Raw genomic sequence first — 11,583 nt, forward strand, 5'->3', positions numbered from 1 at the left:
AATTGGTATAATGGCGGCGCCCTCTGGCTGCGGCTGCATCGACCCGCTACAACGGGTCAGGTGTATCGACATTTCGTTCTGTGTACATTGTTACAAAGAATGACAATACAAAGGAAATTTTTATTATTATTATTATTATGTTTGCATTTGTTTTCTATGTAAAATATTTTAACATGCTGTGCATGGGATTTTAGTAATGCTAAACCAAATGGGTGTAACCAGCCTGTTTCGGGGGGTGCTCAAAATTATTAAATTCAACCGTATCACCCACCCCATATGTCTCCACCTGATCTCAAAAAGAGGCCCTTTCACTTGTTAGGCGAATGTGCTTACTTCTGTTCTACAGATAATTTTATGTTGCCCATTTTTGTTTGGTAGGGCGGATGAAAAAGCCTGATGGGCCCCATGTTACACACGAGCTGTAGTTTTACTATCTATGCTCTCGGTGCTCAGCACCCTCTAAGCTCTACTCTCTCCAACACTACTTTTCTGACATTCTGGCCAGAGTTGTATCATGTAATTGTAAATGTAAACAAAACGAAAAATGCACAAAAAAAACGTACTTTTGATTGTTTGGCCATTTTATTCTGCAAGCAGGATTACATCTGGTTTTTGTATCGGTAGGAAAAACAGTTACAACACATCCCAATTTCATCTACCAATAAGCAGGTTGGCGCCTTGCATGGCTGCAAGGCCGCTATTGGTGTGTGAGTGTGTGTGAATGGGTAAATGTGAAGCACATTGTAAAGCGCTTTGGGAAGTGCTCATTGACTTGAAAAGCGTTATATAAATGCAGATCATTTCATTTCATTTCATCTATTGCTTTATTTATTTAGGTCTGTCTGTCTGTCTTCCTGCCTTGCCTCGAATTTAGGCTACTGTACATGTTAAAGGGATTTTTGTATCAAGGAACTTCATCATTTTGTTTCTCTTGAAGACTCAAGATTCCTGACAGGTATAAAAAATGTTGCATTTTTCTGACATTGGAGTACAGTATATATACGTTGGGTTTAAGGTTTACGAGACTGCATCGTTTTAAAAAAAAATCAACTATGAAGCGGTCCAGTCTGCCTGTGGCTAAATTATTTATATGGCCCTCCATCCTTATGAGGCATGACTTCGAAACTCCTGCTTTTCACAATAAGGACACATTTTTGTATTTAAAACGAGAAGGAGATAAGACACAACTTTTATTTCGAATCAAAGAACAATTACCCAGACAAATATATATATTTTTTTGGTTTGAACAATTTTATTGACACTATTAACAGCAAATAAACAATGTGAGGTTTGAACAATTTTTCTCGATAATTTTAGCAGCAATTAAGCATATTCACAATTTCGTTATATCTGACAATATGACATTTTAACAATTTTTTCAACATTTTTAACAGCAATTATATTTTTTTTTTTGTTTTGAACAAATTTATTGACACTAAAAACAGAAAACAATCATGACAATCTCAACAGCAATTAAGCACATTCACAATATTATATTCCAATATTACGTTTTAACAGAAAACACAAAGTGAGGTTTACATATAATATCTGCTATATCTAAGACAAAATGCAAGCGTTATGCAACTTTATTAGTGGTCATCATCAGAAAGGTAATCGCTTTTACTATATGAGATTTAAATACACGTAATGTACTAACTAGGGAACGTAATTCCAGCAAAATCGTTGAATAGTTCTGCAGATCTCTACCGCCACCTAGAGAGGATTGTTTGACGATACTATTGGGATAAGTAATGTTGTCTCTTGCTAACAGCGTAATGAACATTGTTTACAACGAGATTAGACCTTTCAATCCAGAATAAACACGCAAAAAAGGTTTAAAAGAGACACAACGATAAAGGAATGTCAGGATAGATAGGCAAAAAAAACTATTGTTGTAAGTTGTAATTGCATTAGGAACGATAGTGTAATAAAAGGGTATTGAAATGAAATGGATGGATCTATGCATGGAGGGATTCATGCATGGATGGATTCCTGAATGGAAGGACGTTTGGACGTTTGCACGGACGGACAAAAAAATTATAATAATACCGAAACATTTGTAATAATACCTTTATGTACCTCTATCATTGTTTTTCCATTCAGTGGAAACAAGTTTTATTACAAATTGCAGTCAAGCAATTATGAGGCGTTCTTATTTGGGTAAGAGCTTTTTACGCTAATGCTTCTCAATTAAATGAAGACTCTGGCCTACAGTTTTTTGCATTGCATTATTTTTGTCGTTCTTTATGATTGGCTTCATGAGAACTGGCCTCTCATTGTCTTTTTATGATGACTAATTATTGCCAGTAATATGTGTGCTGTACACCAAACAACAGAATAATTTGATTGTTTTGAAGAGAAAGAATATGAATAATATAAAGATGCTGTTGAAGTAATTGTCAAGCGTTTAGTTTTGCTGTGCTGCTGAGAGAGAAGAGCTGCAGCAGCAATTTTAAAGTAACGAAAAGAAGTAGCTGACGACAGTTGTCATTTTTTACTTCTTTTATAGAAATTATAAATGCTGATAATTTCGGTCACATGCTTCCTACACTAAAAAACACTAACTTGAGCATGTTTCTCCCATTAAACATAAATATCTTATCCTTTGGATTCTCTACATTCGCCGCATTGGATTTTCTTCTCTTGTTTTTCTGCAATGTCTCGTGACAAGTAACAATAGTGATGTATTGTTCGTTTTAGGATATTAAAATTGTGTAATTATTCCACCCTCTAGTGGCAGTGCTGTTGGTGCATAATGAGCATAAGTGTACAGTAGCTGTCTATTTGAGTCACAAAGAATATATCTCATTAAGACTACTTTATCACCCTACTCACATTTTCACTCACTGTGTCCTTCTTTTTAGTGTTACAAGAGGTGTATATAGTGAATTGAAATTTCCCGGATGAGTGATAATAGGTTCAAAAGAACACCAGGTGAGTTTACTGTGTTTAGAGGGTTTTGTGAAATGAGCACGGTAAGAATGTGGTTTTATAGCAAACAATCTGATTATGACCTTTGTATCTCATCACTGTGTATACCAACAATTCTCAACTATTGGCTGAGAAACCCAAAAGTGGTAATGGACAGCCGTAGTAAATTGTAATAATTAGATTATTAGGTGAAAAAGAGTACGAGTAGGTGCCTCTTAGTTGTCATCAAGGCAAGCAGAATTATTTTAGAGGTAAAAAAAACATATATACAGTGAAGAAAATACATATTTAAACACCCTGCTATTTTGTAATTTCTCCCACTGAAAAATCATGGAAGGGTCGGAAATTGTCATCATAGGTGCATATCCACTGTAAGAGAGATGAACTAAAAAAATATCCAGAAGTCACAATGCATGATTTTTTTAGCAATTTATTTGTGTGATACAGCTGCAAATAAGTATTTTAACACTAGTGTATTAACTCGAATTCAGACCCTAAAAGACCTGTTAGTCCGCCCATTAGAAGTCCACCTGCACTCCATGTATCATTTTGAATCAGATGCACCTGTTTGAGGTTTTTAGCTGCATAAAGACACCTGTCCACCTAATACTATCAGTAATACTTTAACTTGTAACATGGCGAAGACCAAATAGCCGTCCAAAGACACCAGAGACAAAATTGTACGACTTCAAAAGGCTGGAAAGGGCTACAGACACATTGCCAAGCAGCTTGGTGAAAAAAGGTCCACTGTTGGCGCAATCATTAGAAAATGGGAGAAGCTAAACATGACTGTTAATCTCAATCGGACTGGAGCCCCATGCAAGATATCACCTTGTGGGGTCTCAATGATTCTAATAAAGGTGCGGAATAGGCCCAGAACTACACGACAGGAGTTGGTCAATGACCTGAAAAGATCTGGGACCACCGTTTCCAAGGTTACTGTAGGTAATACATTAAGACGTCATGATTTGTGGTTCCCCTGCTTGAACCACCACATGTCAAGGTCTGTCTTGAGTTTGCATATGACCATTTGGATGATACAGAGGAGTCATGGGAGAAAGTTTAGTGGTCAAATGAGACAAAAATAGAACCTTTTGGTCATAATTCCACTAAGCATGTTGGAGGAAGAAGAATGAAGAGTACAACCCAAAGAACACCATCCCTACTCTGAAGCTTGGGGGTCATAGCATAATGCTTTAAGGGTGTTTTTTTGCACATGGGACAGGACGAGTGCACTGCATTAAAGAGAGGATGACTGGAGCCGTGTATTGTGAGATTTTGGGGAAAAACGTCCTTCCTTCAGTCAGAGCAGCGAAGAGGAGTTGTGGCTGGGTCTTCCAACACGACAACGACCCAAAGCACACAGCCAGGAAAACCAAGGAGTGGCTCTGTAAGAAGCATATGAAGGTTCTAGCATGACCAAGCCAGTCTCGAACCCAATTGAAAATCTTTGGAGGGAGCTCAAACTCCGTCTTTATCAGTGACAGCCCATAAACCTAGAAAAGATTTGTGTGGAGGAGTCGGCCAAGATGTCACGAGGTGGAAGGGGTGACCGGACCAGAACGGAGACAGGAAGGGAGAACTCAATTGCATACGATCAAAGCTTTTATTTACCAAAATAAAAGTTGTCCAAAACCTCCGGGACAAAACAGAACAAAAACATTCTTACACTCAGAATGGTCAGGTACAGGTTTCATCCGACTTAAACTAAACAGGACAAGGCATAACAGAACAGAAAAGGTATAATGAGCCAACACCCGCAATACCCACCACCCAACCTTAAATAGCAGCCACGCAATTAGCTGATCTGCTTCAGCTGGTGCCCAGGGGGCGGGGCAGACCGGTCGCCACGGCGACCATGACACAAGATCCCTCCTGCAGTGGATGCAAACCTGGTGAAAGACTACAGGAAATGTTTAACCTCTGTAATAGCAAACAAAGGCTACTTTACACAATATTAACATTCATTTTCTAAGGTGTTCAAATACTTAATTGCAACTATATATCACACAAATAAATCATTAAAAAATCATGCATTGTGATTTTAGGATTCTTTTTAGTTTATCTCTCTCAATGCGGACATACACCAACGATGAAGTGTAAGTGGGAAAAAATAGCAAAATAGCAGGGTGTTCAGATACTTATTTTCTTCACTGTATATAAAACTACATGTACTGTACAAAGTTACTTTGAATACTTTTTATTGGTTTTTAAAGTGTAGAAAATGGGTCGCCACAACTGTATGCAACAAATTTCAACCATTTACTGACGCCGGCCAAGCTGATGTTTGGGACACTCCTCCCAATTGCAGGGCATTCAGGTAGTTTTGCTGAAGCTGAATAAAAAAAAAAATGTTATATCCTTTGTGAACCAAGATCTATCTTGATAAAAAACGAGTGAAAGTACAACTGATATTAAGCTTTAATGGCTCTTTTTCACTCATCATCTTTCATTAATACTTTTTTTTTTTTTTTTTTTAAATAAAATGATATTGGCATGATATATTTTTTTTAAATTTCAGTTTTACCTAACACTATGGTACACGTGGCACCCATCTTTTGCGGTCTTTGTTCATGTCCTTGGACCAACCTTCTGCCTTTGACCCTTTTCCTGCAGAGTGCACCATATTGACATTTTCTCCTAACATTGTTCATGAGTGCCTGATTGATTATCCAAGTTCTATTTGCAGAACTCCTGGGCAGCCTTTGTGTGGGCCGTTGTGGTAGAGACATTCAACCAAAACATGTGGCTGTACGGGCATGCTTTCATTTCAAAGGGCTAAACATAAAAGAGAAGATGGATGTTAAATAGATTAGCGGGCTTGTTATGTTAACAGTGTGGAGTGGAGAGTTAAATAGTACACAATTATCCATCTTAACCTGTCAAAAGAGATCCTTAGTCTTTTTTAAAGAATTGTCGTCTGATTAACATGTTAAAAACATTACTAGAATAGCTTTTTTCCACCTTCGCAACACTGCGAAGATTCGCCCGCTTATGACTTATACGTTTGTTACCTCTCGTCTCAAATACTGTAATGTATTTTCTCTGGTCACTCGATGTCTAGCTTCATAAAGTTTGCAGCTGGCAGAGAACTCTGCAGTGAGGCTTTTAACTAGGACAAGAAAGTTTGAACACATTTCCCCAATTATTGCTGACCTGCACTTACTGCACTTACCTGATTTTAAGGTTCTGTTATTTACCTATAAACTTTTGCATGGACTTGCCCTATCTTATCTTTCCGACTTATGTGCCCCCTGTTTTCCTGTCTGGTTGCCTTCGCTCAGAAAATGCTGGTCCAATGTTGATTCCAGGGGCCAAGAAGAAATTCATAGGTTTGGGAGCTTTCTCCATTCAGGCCCCAGTGATGTTGAATACATTTGAAGTGTTAAAAGTTGATGCTTAAGACACACCTATATTTTATAGTTTATCAGCGATGTCGACATCATACTTATCTTCTCGTCCTTGTGGGATGAGGGCGAGCCTGGTTATTGCACAGTGCATGCATTTTGAGCCAAAGTACCGGCCCCTGGACCTGATGTATGCCATCATCTTAAACCTTCTGCATCGGTCAAGATTTTGGAGCAGGCATCTGTCAACTGTTAGTTCTGTTATTATTTATTGTATATTTAATGTTGATAATATCTGTGTATCATCTGTGGTTGCCATTGCAACATCCATTGCAGCCAGGTCATCCTGGAATGGGTGCTCATACATTTTACTTATTCTGAGGTTTTTGAGTTTTTCTTTGCCCTCGTGTAGGTTTCAGAACAGGGGATGTCATAATCTCAGTCTGTGCAGCCCTTCCAGACTTTTTGTGATTAATGGCTAACTTTAACTTGACTTAGGAAAGCTAAGAAACACATTGCATCGTGGTCTATATTTACATGATAATTGACCACAAATAACATCAACTTTTTCTATTTTTGCCATTTAGATACTCTTAATAAATGTCGTGATCTCCACACACAATTCCCAGAAACCCTAACAGAGCTTAGTCCTTCCCCCCAAAAAGTCAGCTGAAAGTGTATCAACAATCACCATGACAGTAACAGAAGTTTCATCTTCTTTTGCCTAATTACTCCTTGTGGTGCAGCCCGCTCACATGCTCAGTGATGTAACCAGGGTCACAGAGTTGGCAGTTATCTAGGCCTGGTTTGCATCCAGGGAACACACTACCCAGACAACCCATTTGTCAACATGAGCTATGTCTTTCAAAATGAAATGAAATGAAATGATCTGCATTCATGTAGCGCTTTTCAAGTCAATGACTTCCCAAAGCGCTTTACAGTGTGCTTCACATTTCCCAATAGCGGCCTTGTATTGCAGCCATGTAAGACGCTAACCTGCTTATTGGGGGTATTAGGGGTTCAGTGTCCTACCCAAGGACACTTCGACATGTAACACGGACAAGCCGGGATTCGAACTGGGATCCCTTGATCCCAAGACGAGCGCTCTACCCCTGAGCTAAGTATGTAAGACGTTTTTCTAAATGTGCTTCTGTAATTTCAGATCCAGAAAGTATCTTGATAAACAAGTCTAAGAGCAATAGATCAGTTTGGCCTGTACCCATTGACTCATAAAGATATTGGCATATGGTTTTGAGTGACTGTTGGAAAGACCCTGCAAAAGGTGCCATATGACAACTGGATCTTGTCCTGTTCTGTGTGGAAATAAGTCAGTTGGCCTGTGTTGCACTGAGATTGACAAACTTTTAACAATTTGAAATAGCTCAAACAAAGAAAAATGGAAAATGTCTCGCAAAACACACACACACACACACACACACACACACACACACAGTAATACTGACTGGACCAGTGTATTTAATGTTTATAGTGCAAAACTGCAAGGACATCATTTTTTTCAATTGAAAAGATTAAGAGTGCTCGAGGGAAAAAGCTATTTTTTTTATGCATGAATGACCCTTAATATGACCTGCTGTAAATTGACTCAAGTATTTACTATTTATTTAAAGATTTCTTCAGAATCCTTTAGTCTTTCAGTTCATCCATCCATCCATCCATCCATCATTTCTAAAATTTCTCAATTGTTTGCCATTTTTGTTGCATTATGGAATGTTTACAATGCAAATATCATAGCAATGCAGAAAAATAATCGAATGATGGAAATTACACACCCACATACACTTCCATCATCCATTATCTGCACCGCTTATCCTCACCGTGCCTGCCGTGCTGCCCACACACACACACACATATATATATATATATATATATATATATATATATATATATATATATATATATATATATATATATATATATATATATATCATCTCATCTCATTAGCTGCACCGCTTATCCTCAGTAGGGTTGCGGGGGTGCTGGAGCCCATCCCAGCAATCATCGGGCAGTGGGCAGGGGACACCCTGAACTGGTTGCCAGCCAATCGCAGGGCACACGGGGACAGACAACTCACTCGCTCAGTCACACCAAGGGGCAATTTGGACTGGCCAATTCACCTGAATTGCATGTCTTTGGAATGTGGGAGGAAACCGGAGTGCCCGGAGGAAACCCACGCAAGCACGGGGAGAACATACAAACTCCGCACAGGAAGTCTGGAGCTGGATTTGAACCCACGCAGGAGGTTCCCATGACATGAACTGTGCCACACAAGCGCTAACCACTGCGCCACCGTGCTGCTCTCTCTCTCTCTCTCTATATATATATATATATAAAAAATGTATATATATATATATATATATATATATATATATATATATATATATATATATATATATATATATATATATATATATATATATATATATATATATATATATACGTTTTTTATACTATATATACAGGACTGTCTCAGAAAATTAGAATATTGTGATAAAGTTCTTTATTTTCTGTAATGCAATTAAAAAAACAAAAATGTCATACATTCTGGATTCATTACACATCAACTGAACTATTTCAAGCCTTTTATTATTTCAATATTGCTGATTTTGGCTTACAGCTGAAAAAAACTCAAAAATCCTATCTCAAAATATTAGAATATCATGAAAAAGTATACAAGTAGGCTATTCAACTAATCACCTGAATCATCTAATTAACTCGAAACACCTTGCGAGGTTTCCTGAGCCTTAAAAACACTCAGCTTGGTTCAGTAAACTAAATCACAAGTATGGGGAAGACTGCTGATCTGACTGCTGTCCAGAGGACCATCATTGATACCCTCCATCAGGAGGGTAAGACACAAAAAGAAATTTCTCAAAGAGCAGGCTGTTCACAGAGTGCAGTTTCAAAGCATATCCACAAAAAGTCTGTTGGAAGGGAAAAATGTGGCCGGAAACGCTGCACAACCAAGGGAGATGACCGCAGCCTTAACAAAATTGTGAAGAAGAGCCGCTTCCAGAATTTGGGGGAGCTTCAAAGACAGTGGGCTGAAGCTGGAGTCCACGTATCAAAAGCCACAGTTCACAGACGTGTCCGGGAAATGGGCTACAATAGACGTATTCCCATGGTCAAGCCACTTCTGAACTCAAGACAACGGAAGAAGCGTCTGACTTGGGCTATGGAGAAGAAGCACTGGACAGTTGCAGAGTGGTCCAAAGTCCTCTTTTCAGACGAAAGCAAGTTTTGCATTTCATTTGGAAGTCAAGGCGCCAGAGTCTGGAGAAAGGCTGGAGAGGAGCAAAATCCAAGTTGCTTGAAATCCAGTGTGAAGTTCCCACAGTCAGCAATGGTTTGGGGAGCCATGTCAGCTGCTGGTGTTGGTCCACTGTGTTTCATCAAGTCCAGAGTAAATGCAACTGTGTACCAAGAGATTTTCGAGCACCACATGCTTCCATCTGCTGAAAAGCTCTATGGAGATGAGGATTTCATTTTCCAGCATGATCTGGCACCTGCCCACAGTGCCAAAACCACCAGTAACTGGTGCACTGACCATGGCATCACTGTCCTTGATTGGCCTGCTAATTCCCCTGACCTGAACCCCATCGAGAATTTGTGGGGTATAGTTAAGAAGAAGATGAAAGACACCAGACCTACAAATGCAAATGAGCTGAAGGCCGCTATCGAAGCATCCTGGGCATCAATAACACCTCAGCAATGCCACAGGCTGATTGCCTCCATGCCACGCCGGATTGATGCAGTAATCCGTGCAAAAGGATTCCCAACCAAGTACTGAGTGCATCAATGGACATTTTCAAATGTTTGATTTAGTTTTGCTGTTATAAAATTATTTTTTTACTTGGTCTGAGGAAGTATTCTAATATTTTGAGATAGGATTTTTGAGTTTTTTCAGCTGTAAGCCAAAATCAGCAACATTCAAATAATAAAAGGCTTGAAATAGTTCAGTTGATGTGTAATGAATCCAGAATGTATGACATTTTTGTTTTTTTAATTGCATTACAGAAAATAAAGAACTTTATCACAATATTCTAATTTTCTGAGACAGTCCTGTATATATATATATATATATATATATATATATATATATATATATATATATATATATATATATATATATATATATATACACAGTATAAAAAAACGTCTGCGACTGTATCATGAAGTACAAGTCTTCATTGGCGTTTGTGGATTATGAATGCTTGCGCAAGCTTTTATGTGTTCGAATATTGTTTGAAACTGCTTTCTTTGTCTGTGTGTATTAATCTAGGATTGGTTCTAAATGATGACTATTCATTCCTTTGTTAATTTTTGTTTGGCAATGTTGTGTCCATCCCATTCTCTGCTCTCTTTTGAGTTTTCCTCATCACTCCATTATATAATATTTGAAAGAAAAACATTTTCCATCTTCTATGCTGTTCTCAACTCAGAAAAGAATTGCACTCAACTAAAAAAACTCTACAGTCCCATGTTATATGTTATATGGGAAAATTCACCCAAGATTCAACAATTAAAAAACATGCAACATAAATAAATAGTCCATTGATAATGTAAAATGTGATCAAGAGAAAAGCAAAAGCTATAAATTCAGTACAGTGGATTAACGTTATAATTCATTAATTATATAAATTTTACTTAAATACTTTAGTAAATTGTAGAAATAAATGAATAAATCTGTATTACTTTTTGAACAGCATTACATAAATGTGGATGAGTAAAGTTGTCCTGAATACAAAGTGGATTAATGAAAAGACATCAAAATCTTTGGATTTTCTAAGAATTTGTGAGCTAACATTTTCTAGAATTGCCTTGAATTAGAGGTTGACAAGCAAAATGATAAAACAGCCTTATTGGATCACACAAAAAACAACTTATGTTTTGAGCTTCAAATAAGTAAGTAAGTAAGTAAGCGAGTGAGTGAGTGAGTGAGTGAGTGAGTGAGTGAGTGAGTGAGTGAGTGAGTGAGTGAGTGAGTGAGTGAGTGAGTGAGTGAGTGAGTGAGTGAGTGAGTGAGTGAGTGAGTGAGTGAGTGAGTGAGTGAGTGAGTGAGTGAGCGAGCGAGCGAGGGAGGGAGGGAGGGAGGGAGTAAGGAAGGAAGGAAGGAGGGAAGGAAGAAAGGGAGGAAGGAAGGAAGGAAGGAAGGAAGAGAGGAAGGAAGAAACAGAGAAAGAAAAAACTAAGAGAGAAAGAAAGAAAGAAAGAATGAAAAAAAGAAAGAAAGAAAGAAAGAAAGAAAGAAAGAAAGAAAGAAAGAAAGAAAGAAAGAAAGAAAGAA

The sequence above is a fragment of the Urocampus carinirostris genome, chromosome 3 (assembly GCF_059441175.1).
Source record: "Urocampus carinirostris isolate Australia breed hairy pipefish chromosome 3, RoL_Ucar_1.0, whole genome shotgun sequence".
In the NCBI taxonomy this organism is placed as follows: Eukaryota; Metazoa; Chordata; class Actinopteri; order Syngnathiformes; family Syngnathidae; genus Urocampus; species Urocampus carinirostris.